The sequence below is a fragment of the Pseudoliparis swirei genome, chromosome 10 (assembly GCF_029220125.1).
Source record: "Pseudoliparis swirei isolate HS2019 ecotype Mariana Trench chromosome 10, NWPU_hadal_v1, whole genome shotgun sequence".
NCBI lineage: Eukaryota > Metazoa > Chordata > Actinopteri > Perciformes > Liparidae > Pseudoliparis > Pseudoliparis swirei.
In genome coordinates this window covers 9425165-9440972 of record NC_079397.1, presented here as the reverse complement: position 1 = coordinate 9440972, position 15808 = coordinate 9425165, and the positions used below count along the sequence as shown (strand labels likewise).

General features: G+C 43.5%; 1 protein-coding gene across 9 annotated transcripts in view; it reads left to right on the top strand.

Annotated features, from left to right (window-relative positions):
• sox5 (SRY-box transcription factor 5) overlaps positions 1-15808 on the top strand; it is a 225593-nt gene that overhangs the window by 84600 nt on the left and 125185 nt on the right. For 8 of the 9 annotated variants that reach the window (XM_056424351.1, XM_056424349.1, XM_056424355.1 and 5 more), the window contains one exon: positions 6040-6101. The gene's annotated coding sequence lies outside the window, so the exon portion shown is untranslated. The remainder of the gene's footprint in view (positions 1-6039; positions 6102-15808) is intronic. The other variant, XM_056424350.1, reaches the window with a different exon arrangement.

The window sequence follows — 15808 nt, the reverse complement described above, 5'->3', positions numbered from 1 at the left end:
AAATGACTATTCTAGATGGAAACGTCTGGTTTCGAATGAAATATCTCCATAGGTGTATAGAGGCCCATTTCCATCAACTATCACTCCAGTGTTCTAATGGTACATTGTGTTTGCTAATCGCCTTAGAAGACTAATATCTGATTAGAAAACCCTTGTGCAATTATGTTAGCACAGCTGAAAACAGTTATGCTGGTGATATAAGCTATACAACTGGCCTTCCTTTGAGCTTGAAGTTTGAAGAACAAAATTAATACTTCAAATATTAATCATTATTTCTAACCTTGTCAATGTCTTGACAATATTTTCTATTCAATTTTCAATTCATTTGATAAATAAAAGTGAGTTTTCATGGAAGACACGAAATTGTCAGGATGACCCCAAACTTTTGAACGGTAGTGTATATGTATAAAATATATATATATATTCATACATACATATATATATAAATACAATATTCATACATATATATAGAAATATATACATACAATATTCATATATATATATTCTCACGTCACGGGCTGTCCCTAGTGCCAGCTAGGGTGGGGCAGTGCAAGGGAGGAGTAAATACAGGCACAATTGCAAGGTTTGAAATGAACAGGAAGGTTTATTCATTCAAACAAATAAAAAAAAGTCAATTTCTCAACAAAAAGCATCTCGGGGGAAAAAAAAGGTGTCTCAAACAAAAATACATATCTTTAGCAAAGTCCGCTTAACAAAGTCCTCCTTTTGTTCGTCCGCTTGGGCTTGTCCTCGTCCTGGAGGCCCTTCCACTCCTGGCTTGTCCAGCTCCTTCCCTCCCTCTGCTCTCCCCTCTGTCTCCTCTTAAGCTTCCCAGCCCTGCCTCAATGAGCTGTCCGAAGCACCTGCAGCTGGGTGAGTGGTGAGGCAGTCTGGGAGCTGTAGTTTCCGCCCCAGCGGCCATTTTGTCATGTGGCCGCTGTAATCGAGTGGGACCATAGAGTCCCTCCACTACCTGTCCCCTTGTGATGCCACAATATATTCAACAAATATAGTTTGTTGTAAAAAGAACACTGGCATGTGTCGGCCTATGAGGTCAATTGAAAACACAACTATGCAGGCCAGTTGGCAGTGAAAGCAAATGAATATGTTCACATATTATTTTACTTTGGCTTTCCCTTTACTTAATTTAATCAGCCGAGCGCTGCCCTTGAGCTGGTTCGGACTAACGTATTTCCTCCTTGTAAACACGGGTCACTGCTGTTTTTTTGGGGGTAGGCTATTATGTTTTTCCTGGGTTGCTAAAATATACATCAATGCTGTCAACACAGCTGTCTTTCACAATAAGATATCAGGCTTTAACAACTCCAAATGATGCATTAAAAGCCCCTACATTATAATTGAGTGTATACCAACACCCGCTGTCAGATGTTCATGGTTTACCAAATAAAGACTGTCAACATGAAGTAAACCACCGGTGGATGTTGTGGGTCCAGCAGATGAGCAGCTGGATGACAGAGCTCTGGTCTCTGCACCATGGGAGGCTGTATACATTACAACAAAAGCCAAATGTTTTGTTTACTCTTTATTATGGCTAATGTCACCAACATGTTGAAATGTCTTCCTGAGTTGCCGGCTGTTTAGCATCTGTAAATGCACAGAAATTAAATTTAAGAATGAGTTTTAAAGCCACATTTCATGTCTTAATAAGGTTGCTTAATTCTATAAGTTACCAGATAGACACATATCTACCGCATGCAGTGACATACATATATATATAGAGACATGTAAACATTCATATAAAATATGAATTTGACACATAGATTCTTTGTATAACTTAATATTACCAGATACATATGTATGTATGTATGTATATAAATATATATATTTCTGTCGTCCTCACATTAGAAACACTATTGACTGTCTTTATATTTCTTTATGTTTCCATCTCTATGTGAACTTTTGGTCCTCTGTAGCCGTCTTTGTCTTTGTCAACACGCTTTCAAAAAAATATTGACACTTTTTAAAGGTGTGAAACGACTGTACAAAGCTAACACATAATCACTGTTCATCATGCTGCTCATGTGCATGTCTGGCTTCACATCTCTGCGCCTTCGTGCATGTGTGTGTGGCAGCCGTTGGCGGGACCGTCCCGTGGTCCCGCCCCTCTCCAACCACTCTGTTCGCCGTCTTTATCTTCTCAACAATCGGGCTTTATCCCCGGACACTCTCGGGTCCCACGGTAGCCCTGGGAGCAACAGCTCATCGGAGGTATCCAAACCAAACCAGACATATGTTCACTTGTGTGACCCGCTCAACCCCAACACACACACACAAAGACACACACACATACACACCTAAACACACACATAAACACACACACACACACACACACACACACATGCCACCACAGACAGTCGTCTTATAGAATATTACATTCAAAAGCATTCAATCCCTATTTAAAATGAAACGTGAGCAGATGGGGTTGGATATACTCTCTAAATCACTGCAAACGAGATTAGGGTCAAAGACAACGTGGCGGTAGAATTCAGCTTTTACTGATTTGAGTGACACGACATATGACGTCACTGTTGGTAGATTTTATTTTGAAAAGCACAAGGTGCAGGGGTATTCTACCTGACAAAGCAAATATGAGAGTTTCAGTTAGAAGAAGAAGAAAACAAAAAAGGAGAAGAAGAAAAAGCGCGATAAGAACTCCCTATGCAAATGAAAAAGAAAAAAAGGATAATAAAAACACCCATCAATAAAAAAAAAACCACAGTTGGTAGATGTTATTTTGAAAAGACAAGGCGCATGGATATTCGACCTCACAAAGCAAATAAGAGAGAGTTTCTGTTAGAAGAAGAAGAAAAAGAAGAAGACAATAAAGGAGAAGAAGAAGATACAGAAGAAGAAGAAGAAGAAGAAGAAGACAAAGAAAAAGAAGACAAAGAAGAAGAAGAAGACAAAGGAGAAGACGAAGAAGACAAAGACCAAGAAGAAGAAGAAGACAAAGAAGGAGAAGAAGAAGACAAAGGAGGAGAAGATGAAGACAAAGAAGTAGAAGAAGAAGAAGAAGAAGAAGATTAAGAAGGAGAAGAAGCAAAATAAGAAATCCCCATGCAAATGAAAAAGCAAGAAAAAAAGTATATTCGAAACACCCATCAAAAAAGAAAAGTCACCCTTTCCTCCGAGTGGACACAATGCGAGCGAGCGGCCGCACGGAGCACAAAGCGTCGCTGTGTTAGCGTCGGATCAGAAGTTGCAGAACACGATGTGGTGTTTGATCACAAGAAGCCTTTGGCGCTGAGCGCAGAGAGGAAAACGGAGAGCATTGATTTCATTGTGGAGTGTGTGTGTGTGTGTGTTATTGTGAATGTGTGTGCGTGAACTGTCTGGAACATAAAACTATAGAGGCCCATTCAGGACTTCTTTTCTCTCTCCTTCCATCAGGAGATAGCAGGCACATTGAACTGTGGCAACAAAAGCAGATTTCCATCAGACAGAGTTTCTGAGAGAGGAGGCCATTGTGTTGGAAGAGGCTTAATGGAAGCTCGGCTTCGAGCTTTATTCACACAAACTGTACTCTGGGTCGGGAGGCACACATGTGTTTGCACACACACACACACACACACACACACAAATGACACTCACACTCACTTTCCCTTGTACCAAACACTCCATGTTCTTCTGCACTCAAATTGGTGCTCTCAATGTTCTATATCATTTTTGTATTTAATGTATAAATGATAGAGTAGAGTTTGTGACCAGATAGTTGCCAGTCATGATGCTCTGGAGCAAGGCACTTAAAGCACATTAAAGGGATCTCAGGCTAAAATCGCATGTTTTAAAGGGTTATTTTTACCTCTCACATTTAGATATAATTTACTTCACCCCGATGGACCGACCTGGATCCTCGTTATTAGAAAATAACCCCAACATTTTTTTAAAGAAGACATTGTCAGGGCACATTCTCCAGTGTGCTCTAAATCAAAAATATGTTTTTGTAATATTTTATTCCATCACAGGTTCACACATCATTTCTGTGATGTTTCACGGCCCCAGGAGAACACAGAGGCCTCCAGACACACGAAGGGTTAAATCAACACCGACTGCACCGAGAAAGAAGAACTGTGTGGTTCTCAGGTTGCATTCACTAATTGCGCTTGATATAATAAATTACATTTAGGTAAATAAATCTACTAGGTTATGGCAAAGTGTGGGAAAAAACTAATCAAATCAATACATTTCAACGGAATCAATCAATCCAACGGCAACGTGAATGCAAATGAAAGTGTCTCGCATCTACACTCGAGACCAGAGCCAAAGACGTCGTTAAATGCAGGTTTGTCGGTTCCACTTTGTGCATTTGACCGAATATGAGAAACTTTAAAAGAATATCCTTTGTTTCCTCCCTCACTACTCCCTCCCTCTTCTCTCTCCCCCCTCAGATCAGTGTTGTCCTCTTCTGCATTACATCTGAACTAGGGATGAGCGAGCAGGCGGATTAATCGCCGGCTGACTCCCAAAGTTGCAGTCAGACGTCCTTATTATGAAACACCACACAGACACACACACACACACACACGGGCGTGCGTGGTCCCAAGGTTTTTCTGAAACCTAAAGCGTCGCCGTCCCCAAATCACATTCGCCCAAAATTCCCACCCCAGAAAAAAAATACTACACAACGGCTGCTCCCAAATCTGATTGGTGTTATTTGTAAATCAGCCTAAATCTCAGAGAAGCTACACACACACATACGGAGCCTACTAATCCATTTGTAAGGCAATAGGCGGGCAAACAGGCCGGGGAGAGCTTGCCAAGTGTTGTAATCACAACTAAAGATGATGAGCCCACTCCCTTCCTCTGTATCCTACAGTACTGACTGTGTGTGTGTGTGTGTGTGTCCTACATCGCCTCCTTTACAAAACTGTGACAAGTGAGAGAGAAAATGAATCGTTATCAAGTGGATAATCTACAAAAGTACACTAGGAGCTTTTCCACCTTATGCAAGCGCCCCCCCCCCCCGCGCTCATTCATTCGCCGATACCACGCAATCTCCCCGAGAACAACACCGAGCCGGCGATATGAGTTTTGAAAAGGCGGTAATTGTAAGCAGGTTGGGGAATAAATTAGAACGATTACAAAATACGGAGATAAATCCAGCTTAAGAGAGATGCACACCACTGTTTATTTGATTTTAGCTTTTCTCTCTCTCTCCATCCCGCTCGTTCTCCCTCCCTCATTCTCGATATTTTTTTTCCTTCTTTTCGTCGGGGTGGAAAACTGGATTTGTGTGAGCGATTTGGCCCCGAAATAGCTTATTGTCTAAGGCAGCCACTGTGCGGCGGCGACGTCAACATCACATGCGTGTGCGAATGCTCTCGCTTGTTTCCATGGGGAGTAATGGCCGTGGAAGTGTGTATTGGCTCTGCGGGCACAATACGCCACTGTGCTCATTGGTTTAAACTGGTGTGTGTGTGTGCGTGTGTGTTTACAATGTGTGTGTTCTTCTATAGTCCCTCTTGTTGATATTTATAGATGGAAGAATTCTGGTATGAAAGGGGGTGAATGGAGGAAGAATGTCTGGAGCAAGAGGGGGTGGGTGAAGGAGAGGAAAAGGAGGAGGAAGGAGGGCGCGAGGAGAGGAAAGGAGGAGATGGACCTGGAAACTAGAAAGAGTTCATCTGCCCTCAGCTTCTTTTACTCTTTCGCTCTCTGCCTCTCACTTCATTTGCCCGCTTATCTCCTGTCACCTCTTTCTCTCCCACCTCTGCATATTCATGCAGAAGGACTCAAATATCCAATTTACCAATGCAGATGCTGCAATTGCATTTTTTCTCATGTGAAACTCTGGGCTCTGTCTGTTTACGCCTGGAATTGTTTTGGGCATCAAGAGTTTAAGAATGTAAGAGTTTAATAAAAGTTGAATCATAATGTTCAGAGCTTCCTGGCTTCTTTCGTCTTTTCTCAAGACGTATGTGTCTCTCTCCACGGTAATGCACGTCTGATCACCTGCATTTGGTTGACAGTATCATTGAACTGATAAACGAGCTGCCTCTTGTCCCTCTTTGTGTCCAGCAGTGTGAGGGGAACACGGCAGCCTTGGAACATTTCTCCTTCTCCGGGTCGTCAAGTTACTGGTAAGAGCTCCGACTGATCTCCTGTTCTCCTCCAACTGTATTTTAGATTTAAAATACATATATAAAAATACATATATATATATATGTATATATATATATATACATATATATATATATAAAATACATATATATAAAATACATATATATATATATGTATATATATATGTATATATATATATAAAATACATATATATATTTTAGATATATGTATTTTACTGTGTATATATATATGTATTTTATATATATATATATACTGTGTGTATGTATATATATATATATATATATAAATGTATCAGTCTGCTGGAGGAAGTAACTGTAGGTCACTGGTACTAAATAAAACCCGCTCAAAGGCAGCTGAACCCTTTCATACTTTTCCCTAGTGGGGTATTTGTATTTTTTACACACGATTCCTTTTTTTTGTTGTTGCATGAATTCATCACATATCAACAGTATCTACAGCCTCAGTAGATGTCATGCAATGCAGCGATACGTTGCACTCTGAGAGGGAAAGGGAGAATTCATTCACAAGACGGAGCAAAATGCAGAACACTTCTGGATGTCCTCTGGGGGGTTGCTGCAAAGCTTCCTGCAAGACCACTTAGTAACGTTCAAGTACTCAAACAGGTCATGGAGAAGTTGGGGGCAAACCATGTCCATCCTAAATAACTCGTGGAACGTACTAACCACGACAGGTAAATGAACAGAAGATTCTCCTCCTCTATTATTGAGAGGCAAGACAGAGATCTAACCATAAATAAGAGGAATCGATTGAAAATAAACCACAACCATTTTAATTTTTTTATTGAGGCCTTATTAACATCGTCTAAAATGATTGTTGTCAGATGTAGGTTTCTTTTTTTATGTGGTGCGGTAGCCATCTACCTGTGTTAGCCAACGCGACAGTTAGCTCGTTGTAGCAGCACTGGAGGACGTTAACACAACATTTCCAAACTGACTGCTTTGGTTTTTCTTTGAACCTGAGGAAGTAAAGACGGGCAGCGAGCTGCTGTGAAGAAACATTTGCTAAAATCAAAAAAGTTCATTTTATTTCTCATTAATGTTCACTCAGCACCCCATCTTGTATATATACATATATATATATATGTATATATATGTATATATATATGTATATATATGTATATATTAGTGCTGTGAAAAATAACGCGTTATGATTAAATTACAGGATTCATTAGTTTTTTTTAACGCATTTAACGCATGTGCAGAATGAGCTTCCAATATACCTATTTAATCTGAACTATTTCCCGCTCTAATGCAGACGGTCGTGCTGTTCATCGGTAATGATCCTTCCGCACGTTCACCTACGGAAACCTTGTTACGAATTTTACTTCCTCTAGATCAGGGGTGCTCAATACGTCGATCGCGACCTACCAGTCGATCGCGGCGTAGTGTTGGTGGATCGCATGACATTGAAAAATTGGCCCGCCCCCCTGAAATCTCCGCCCGCACGTCTTTGTTCTTTTATTAAACTAAACAGCCGTCTGTTGTTTATCGTCTCTACACAGCAGCATGTCATTTCTGTCTCTACGTGTTGCGTTAACACTTCTCGGCTCTCCGTCTCGCGCGGAACCCAAAGACTTTGGTTCCCTGGACGCTGCCCGGCGGGTCATGGGAATAACGCCGCCGGATCGCTAGTTGGCGTCGTTTATTGTCGGAACTACGGCGGTATCTGATCGTCTTCGAACCTCCGACTTTCGTTCTTGATTAATGAAAACATTCTTGACAAATGCTTTCGCTTTCGTCCGTCTTGCGCTGGTCCAAGAATTTCACCTCTAGCGGCACAATCCGAATGTCCCCGGCCGTCCCTGTCATCATGGCCCCAGTTCATGAAGAAAACAGAGTCAGTTTGCCTCAGCAGCTGCTAAAGGAAGACTAGAGGCCTTTAGATTGTATCATGGTGGAGTTAATGGTTGACAAAAAAGAGAAACATTTTCTGTTTAAACATTCTGTTTAGGATGAAGATATATTAATGTTCCATATGGAAGAGAACTGCTAAATAACTGCTGAGTTGCAGCACCATTGTTGTTTTTTTTATGAATAAAAAAAGAATGTATAAATGTATATATCCGTCTTTTGTCATAAATCTTTATGTTCTCACAAAAATATACCGAGAATATCGGTAATATGGGATTAATCCTGATTAATCCACAGAAACCTGTAATTAATTTGATTAAACTTTGTAATCGTTTCACAGTCCTAATATATATATATATATATATACGTATTTGTTGTCTTTTAACTACAAGAGCCACTTCTCACTTGAGAACTTTGACGAAGAAAAACGTTTTGCTTTTTGCCGTTCAAATTTTGACTGTTGAATTTCGACCAGCGTTGTGGCGTGTCAGTGAAACAAGCTGCCGGAGGCGCGCTCGGCTGCGATGACGACGCTTGTTGTCGAGAACACGCCCGCAGTCAGAGGATGGCAGCGAGAGCGAAACCCGGATCCGAGGCGAATGACCACGAAACAGAGGCTCGGCTGAGACTGTCCGCTCGCTCTCTGTGTGTTTATGTGGAGTCCAGACAGCGCGTGTCAAGGCAGTGTCACCATCACAGATTGTGGCCCCGTCACTGCTCTGCTGAGGAGATTTAGCTGGCACTGGTTGCACTGACCATGGCCTGTGTGTGTGTTTGTGTATGAATGTTTGTCGCAGCTCTGTCAGATCAGCCATGGATCTGCACACTGCGTGTGTGTGTGCATGTCAACCAGGGGTGACCTTTTTCTGTGTGTGTCACTGGGAATGTGTGTGTGTGTTTGTCCTGCGCTGTAGGCGGGGAAAGTCCCTGTGTCTGCTCCCTGCAAGAGAGTTGGAGGGGACACCCCGCTCATCTGTGTTTGGGTGAGTTTGTTCTGTTGTGCGAGCGAGAGGGCCGAGAGGGGCCGAGATGGGCAAGAGGGGCCGAGAGGGGCCGAGATGGGCAAGAGGGGGCGAGAGGGGCCGAGAGGGGCCGAGATGGGCGAGAGGGGCCGAGATGGGCGAGAGGGGCTGAGAGAGGCCGAGAGGGGCCGAGATGGCCGAGATGGGCGAGAGGGGGCGAGAGGGACGAGAGGGACGAGAGGGGCGAGAGGAGGAGGGGACGAGAGGGACGAGAGGACGAGAGGGACGAGAGGGACGAGAGGGACGAGAGGGACGAGAGGGACGAGAGGGACGAGAGGGACGAGAGGACGAGAGGGACGAGAGGGACGAGAGGACGAGGGGGACGAGAGGGACGAGAGGGACGAGAGGGACGAGAGGGACGAGAGGGCGAGAAGAGACGAGAGGGGACGAGAGGGGTGAGAGGGGACGCGAAGAGACGAGAGGGGACGAGAGTGGGCGAGAGGGACGAGAGGGGGTGAGAGGGCCGAGAGGGGACGAAAGTGGCCACTCTTCTGCAGTCGTTTCCTCAGATCTTCCTCTCATATTCGCTGTAATGAAGCGATGAATCAGTTCGGCTCACCTATCGTCACACCCCTTCACTTTACTGAACTTTTTTTACATTTTCATTTACCATCGACCCATCGTCCAGCACTGATGTACGTTTGAGTTCTGCTGCACGTCTTGCTGGATGCAAATTCACATGTCCATGAAGTTGTTGTTATTAGTCAAGTCGAATCAATTCATATATACACGTTCAAAAGTTTGGGTTCACCCAGATAATTTTGTGTTTTTCATGAAAACTCACACTTTTATTTGTCAAATTAATTACAAAATAAATAGAACATATAGTCAAGACATTGACACGGTTAGAAATAATGATTTTTATTTGAAATGTTAATGTTGTTCTTCAAACTTGTCGCTCAAAGTACTGCCAGTTTCATAGCTTCTCTCACCAGCATAACTGTTTTCAGCTGTGCTCACATAAATAGGGTTTTATACCCCTCCGTTATAGTCTTCTAAGGCAATAACACAATGGACCATTAGAACACTGGAGATGGGCCTCTAGACACCTGTGTAGATATTTCATTAACAACCAGAGAATAGTCATTTACCACATAAAAAATGTAGAGAGTGTATTTATGATTCATTTGATGTTATCTTCATTGAAAAAAAACCCAGTGCTTTTCTTTAAAAAATAAAGACATTTCTAAGTAACCCCAAACTTTTGAACGATAGTATATTTCAAATTTTTCCTCAAAGCTTTAAAACACCTCCAAAAAACATTAGGAATAAGTTGTAATGAATAAATGCAGAAGCGGTTGTTACGCAGCTTCCTCACACGAGGAGAAAAGATGAGAGAGACCGAGAACCAGGTAGTTATTATTCACCTCCAGACGCAAACCCTAACCCTAACACCTGCATCGTAAAGAAGGAATCCCAATAAACACCTCCAACATGTAAAAGGTTGTCACAGTACATACATTTACGGTTTGCTTTAGGATGTAAATAGTCATCAACACTCAAGAACTGGTTTGTTGTTGTTTGGGAATGTCGCCTTTTGAAGGATCTTCTTCATTGTGGTGAACATAAAAAACAGTCTTGTGGGAAGATTGTGGTGACCCTATGAAAACAACAATGTCATGATGTCACTCTATAATAATGCCGACTGTCTTCCTCCTGGTGTCCCATCATAACCACGACAGCCACGTTGTTACTTTCATGTCTGTAAATCACGAAAAGTCACCGTTCTTTAAAACTGTTTTCTCTCCTCGGGATAGATTTTCACTGCGATGTATAAGTCGCGCACAACAAAAGGCCAGAAGTAGGAAAAATAAAAAATGTGTGCAAAAATAACAGTTACAATGTCATTAATCATAAAGAAAAGAAACAAAACGCAGGTTGAGTATCTTTGCTTGTGTATTTTAAAAACCTTGGAAAGGAACGTAATCTGTACATCCACAAACATGTTTGTTACCAATGTTTGATAAAATAAATGGAGGATCCACCTGCTATATATATATATATATATATATATATATATATATATATATATATATATATAAATCTATTGAGCTATTCATAACTTTACAACCTCTCCTTACAAACGCTCCTGCAGTTGAATCACATGACTGTAAATCAATCATGGCGTCCTTGTGGCTCTAAGGGGTGCAGAATGTGATGTTTCTGACAGTATTTAGTCATAAATAAACAGTTCATTCTGACCAAATTTTAAATGAATGGCGCATATAATTTTTTTGACTGCTCTGCGGACCGCGTTCTTTCTCTCCGTTCCGAGAGGCTAATTTCCGATTGTAAAATTGAATCCATTTCTCCGTGAAGCTCCTCAGCTCAGTGCCCACTAACGGCACTCGGCCAAAGCGATTGCCGATTGAGCCTTGGCAACAACAACAAAATGAGCAAAAAAAACCAACAGCCTTAATGGAATTGTCGCACAAAATAATGAACACAAATCATCTCATTGAATAGAATTGACTGCAACGCCGCGCAAGATCTGTCGCCATTGCTTTGTTTTTCACCGTTTAACCGACAGCCCTTCACTGTAAGTCACACACACACACACACACACACACACATTTCCTTAAAAGTAGCCGGTCCTGCGTAAAGAGCCGCCCGCCTCACACAGAGCATCTCCCCGCAGTGCAGTGAATATGCTATTCACCGTACGTGCTTGTTAATTAGCTCCGTTCCATATCTGTCCGTGTATTGGAAACAGACCCCCCCCCCCCCCACTGTCCAGAGCTGTGTGAGAGCTAATTGGCAGCTCGCTTGCCCACCGCGACGGTGATCATGCAAATGTATCGGTGCTTACCAGTAGCCTGGCCCATCAAACCATTACGGCGGCCATTACCCAGAGCCGGCCTAACGAACATATGCACCCCCCTCCCCCCCCCCCCCCCCCAATTCCTAAACTCTTATTTATGTGTTTAATTTAATGTGCGAGGGAAGAATTTCCAAAATTACATTTGGTTTTCGTCGGTGCCTCCAGAGAGCGCCGGCGTTATAATAACATGGTAATTTTTGTACACGTCTTTATGAGAAATGAGAAAATTAATTCTTTCTGACAAGCTGTAATTATTGGGCTTGGAACAGTTGCAGCTGAACAGTTTGGGCCGCGGTAGCCTGGCAGTGAGCTGAGAGACGAAGAGGGTGGTGGGGGGGGCAGAGAGGAGAGGAAGAGAGGGAGCTGCACAGCCCGAATCACACACAGTCAAAAAGGCGGGAGAAGAATAGGAGGTTAATGGCAATAAGGATTATGATAATCAGTAGGAGACGAGAGAAGGAAACGAGTGGAGAGGGGAAGTGAGGGAGGAGAGGTGGAGAATGAGTTTGAAGCGAGAACAGGGGCAGCGAAGAGGACTGAATGAGGAGCGAGAAAAGGAGACTGGTGGAGGACATAGGTTACATGAAAGGAAAGAAGAGGAGATTGATGTAAGGCGAGGGCGAAGGAGAGGAGACGGCTTTGGGCACGAGGAGGCGAAGTTCGACCGAAGAAGACGGGGACGGAGAAAGACGTGAGGGGGGGAAGGGTGACGGTGAGGGAGGGGGGGATGAGGGGGGCAGAGTGTGAGGAGGAAAACAAGTTTAGATTAGAGGAAACGAGAGGAGAGGAGACAGCAGGTGGAGAGAGGAGGCCTCAGTGAGTTACCTCAGGTAGGAGGGTCTGTCATCAGAGGACCAGCAGCGCCCAGCGTCAAGGTTACAGCACATCAATATTCAGCCTACAGCCAGCCGGGCCGCTCTCTCTCTTTTTCTCTCTCTCTCTCTCACACACACACACACTCAAAGCACCGGCATCTGCTCACACTTACTGAGCTTCTTCCCCTTTTTACTTCATCAAGCACAGGCATGCGTTCATACAGAAGTCTCTGAACACACACACACACACACACACACACTTCCTCTTCTTTGCCCCCCATCATGTGCTGAATATGGAACGATATTGATATTATGCGGCCGTATTGTCGTTGCTCTACAGTTATTCACTTAGGAGGCTGCTGTAAAAGCACTCTTACAGTTGTTGGGTGACTCATTTAACGATCCATTTCTGGTGTGTGTGCTCATACGTGTGTGTGTGTGTGCGTGTGTGTGTGAATGCACAACCAAGTGGCCATTCGCAGCCTTAAACTAGAACCTGTGTTTCCGCTCTGTTTGCGTGTGTGTGTGTGCATGTGTGTGTGTGTGTGTGTGTGTGTGTGCGCATTGGGGCTTGGATGTCACGATGACAAAAGTTTCTTTTGTGCAAAACATAGACCGAAATGTACAAATGTCATGAGTTTCAAATTTTTTTTTTTTAACCCTTGTGTTGCCTTCGGGTCATTTTGACCCGATTCAATATTTAATGTCGGCGTTCTTTCGGGAGTCAACAAACAAACATAAAGTACCTCACACTTAAACTTGGAAAACAATATTAATTCTAATAATTTTCTGGAGATTTTAATAGCTGGGGTCATATTGACCTCAAGGGTAAAATATGTTAGTAAATATAAAGGTAACAGGAGGGTTAAACATTGAATCGGGTCATATTGACCCGAAGGCGACAGGAGGGTGAAACATTGAATCGGGTCAAATTGACCCGAAGGCAACACAAGGGTTAAAGAACACAATAAATTCCTCTTCTAAATCTTGAGAATTCTTAATCCAGTTCTGTATGTGTGAAAGGTTATGTTTGTTTTAAAGCAGCCATGTGAGAGTGGAACTGTGAATGTGTGTGTGTGTTTGTGTGTGTGTGTGTGTGTGTGTGTGAGTGTGTGTTCTTCCAGAAACCCTTCCTGTTTATTCGTCGAGCGTGTTCCATTTTGTCCTGGGCTGTTAAATGTTTCATCCTAGCAAAGGCGTGATGGGACCGCCTGGGGATGAGGCATCTGTCCGCCCGGCCACATGCTGAATTATACATGACGGCACAGGACAGTGTGCGTGACTGTGTGTGACTATTAGAGAGAGAGAGAGAGAGAGAGAGACTTTGTAGGTGTCTCTGGGTGAAGTGTCCACGTTGTTGCGTGACTCTGTTTCAGATCTACACCGAGCCGTCTTCAGTTGTGTATTGTGTGTGTGTGTGTGTGTGTGGGCATCTTATTATGTATAGAATACACAGGAAGTTGCGTCTCAGAGTCAGACGGTTGACCTGCTGTGTCTCTGCTCGTCAGCGTTCAGGCTGCTAGGAGACACGAGCAAAGGGGATCAAATCCATTTGTTCTGGATTATCATAATTCTCCTACATCCGTGTTAAATGTGCTAAACTATCTGGTTTTGCTCCTGCTGAATGGCTCCACTCTCGGGGAGTTTTTTTTGGGGAGCATTACTTGTCTTCACCAGACTTCACTCCCGCACGAGGCACAGCGATCGGCTGCCAGAACCGGTTGGCAAACATGTGCGAGCGTTTATTCTGAAAATTGAATATTTCCCCATGGACCACAGATTTCCTTTTATATAACTATTTATACGGCTCAATATCACAAATCACAAATTTGCCTCTGGGGGGGGCTTTACAATCTGTACAGCATACGGCACCTTCTGTCTTTAGACCCTCAATTCAGAGGGAACCAAAACAACGGGGGGACGTAATAGATTGCATGTGTACAGAATAAACACACTACAATAACGGTATTTATACACACCAAAAAAACTGATACATATTTACAGGACAGATATGTGTTTATAAAGCATATGCAGGTGATTGTTTCTTAATGTTTTCTTGCGCTGCCAAACTTTCTAGGAAACATTTATAAATGTTTTTGCCGTTCCTTTCTCCACATCCCGGTGTTGTTGTCCTTTACATTTTCTTTCCCCATAAAATGACCCTCACTCGATAAAATCTATTCATTTTGGGGCCTATTATGGCTGGTAAAAGTGAGCGAATGTGTTGATTTTTTTTTTATACAAACAACCCCAAGAGGAGCTTGTGTCGTTTGAAAGGTTAAATAATTGTGTGTGTTGTGCACCTGAGGTCTCGCTCCTGTAGCTCATGAAAGCCCCATCTCCTCATGCAAATGAGGCTGCTGTTAACCCCAATCAGGGGGGTCGCCCGGTGCGCATCAATCCCCTCCTCACCGCCCCTCACCGAGCCCTATGCAGGCCACAAACAATGGCTGCCGCCCCTCCACGGGCTCACAGGTAATTACTGGCAGGCGGAGAAGGAGAGGGCCGAGGGAGTTTGAGTGTGTGCAGGTTTTTTCATACGGCAAACACAGGGTTGGTTTGCAGGTCGGGTCAAGTCTTCCACCACACCCCTTCCTCCTCTTCCTCCACACGGGCAGACGCACGGCCGCTCGCGCCGCGTGACAGGTAATTACAGCGCGAGAGTGGCCGCGCGGCGTGTCAGACGTGGAGGTAAGGCCCCGCCGCGCCCCCCCCCCCCCCCCCCCACGGAGCGGCGCCCACAATGGCTCCATTAGCGCGGTCGCTTCGGCCGCCCCCCTCCACCTGTTGGCCGCTTCGCTCCCGCCTGTCATTTAACCGCCTCCTCCGTCGTTCGGCCCGCTTCCCGTGCTGACAGTTCTGCCGCTGTACGTGTTGGAGAATGCCGACGAAATGACAGAAAAATAAGTCGTGAACAAGGGGGGTTGAAGAATACCTACTTTGGGTAATTGTTATTATTCATATCATTGAATGTAGAAGTCGCCCTGTTCTTTTTCATTTCCTACCTCGTAGATACACACCCTGTAGAAGTGGGTAAGGCACCGTTTATTTATTTATTTATTTCATTATAATAAGATTTATTTGATTACAATAATTTAGGATAGGAATATATAAGCATTTTTTGCTTCTACCTATACCTTTTCAGTCTTTCTGTTTTGTATATTATATAGAATAATA